The following is a 1463-nucleotide window of genomic DNA, read 5'->3' as shown; positions in this document are numbered from 1 at the left end:
CAAGAGACACACTTCACAACTTTTTCTGAATTTGTTACAAACATGTTTATGACACTGTCCACAATACTGTTTTGGTTTACTTAGATTGTTGTACTTCTGCTTCTTTATTTTAGCTTTTCTTACACAAACATGGCACCGACCTTTCCCTGCAGGAGGCTGACGTGCTTTTGTTGTCACTTCCTTGATTTTCTTTTGTAGAATAGTCTCCATTGATAGAACAATTTGGTTAGATAACCCTCTTGCATTGGCACTTCTTTCTTCTACCTGCAATTTCACAAGTTCCATCCCAGTTTGCAGAAGATAAAGTTTCCGTTTGTTGTGTTTCTCTTCATTCCATCTTTGATGTTGCTGGATGAATATGGTGGTTGCATTGATAGCACAAATGTCGATGAGAGAGTAAAATACAGATAGAGGCCACCTCTTTGTTCCCCTCTTGTAGGTGTACATACGCGCCATTTGATCAATGGTATCAATTCCACCTTCAGTGGAATTATAATATGTATTTATCTCGGTTTTATTCTTCTCTCCTCCAACAGTGCCTTTATCTTGGTGCATTGTTGACAACATCAGTAAGTTCTTACTTGGTTTCGTTTTTGCTGTGTAGGACACCAAAGTTAATGGAGGCCTACGTGTTGGGAACTGCACTAACTCACTGCAAGTTTACAAGATAAACAACAGCTGACTGACATCAACAATCACTTCCTCTGAAAGTAAACCGATTGTTGTGAATATCAAGAATACCAACCAACAAAGGAACTAAATTGTAGTTATTGTGGAGATAAATACGAAATCCTACTAAGGGAAATTTTCTATAGCATGGAAGCCTAAGGGGGGGGCGTGTTGTTGGACCCATAATAAGTTTATTTATTTTTTCTTTCAAAGCAGGAAATTTCTATAAAATATATTGACACTAACGTTTCATAAAATAGCCAACAAACAATAACTTAAAGGGAATATGTAGTATGAAAGTTACTTGGGCAAAAGCAGGGGACATAAAAAAATTGTGGGTTCAACGAACCCCCCCCCCCCCCCCCCCGCCTCTTAGGCGTCCTAGGGTTAAGAACATACAATCTGCAGTGAACTAAGAATTCTCGGTGCCAACGGCCTTACCGCAGTGGTAACACCGGTTTCCGTCAGATCACCGAAGTTAAGCGCTGTCGGGCTTGGCTAGCACTTGAATGGGTGAGCATCCTGTCTGCCGAGCGCTGTTGGCAAGCAGGGTGCACTCATCCCTTGTGAGGCAAACTGAGGAGCTCCTTGATTGAGAAGTAGCGGCTCCGGTCTCAGAAACTGACATACGGTTGGGAGAGCAGTGTGTTGTCCACATGCCCCTCCATATCCGCATCCAGTGACGCCTGTGGCCTCAGGATGACACGGCGGCCGGTCGGTACCGTTGGGCCTTCATGGCCTGCTTGGGAGGAGTTTTAGTTTTTTTTTAAGAATTCTCAGTTATCTCTTGCGTA

General features: G+C 42.8%; 1 pseudogene; it reads left to right on the top strand.

Annotated features, from left to right (window-relative positions):
- The first annotated feature begins 1096 nt into the window (after nt 1-1096).
- Nucleotides 1097-1214, top strand: LOC126254721 (5S ribosomal RNA; annotated as a pseudogene).
- The last annotated feature ends 249 nt before the right edge of the window (nt 1215-1463 follow it).

This window comes from Schistocerca nitens, chromosome 4, assembly GCF_023898315.1.
Source record: "Schistocerca nitens isolate TAMUIC-IGC-003100 chromosome 4, iqSchNite1.1, whole genome shotgun sequence".
NCBI classification, from domain to species: Eukaryota; Metazoa; Arthropoda; class Insecta; order Orthoptera; family Acrididae; genus Schistocerca; species Schistocerca nitens.
This window is presented reverse-complemented; position numbering and strand designations above follow the sequence as displayed.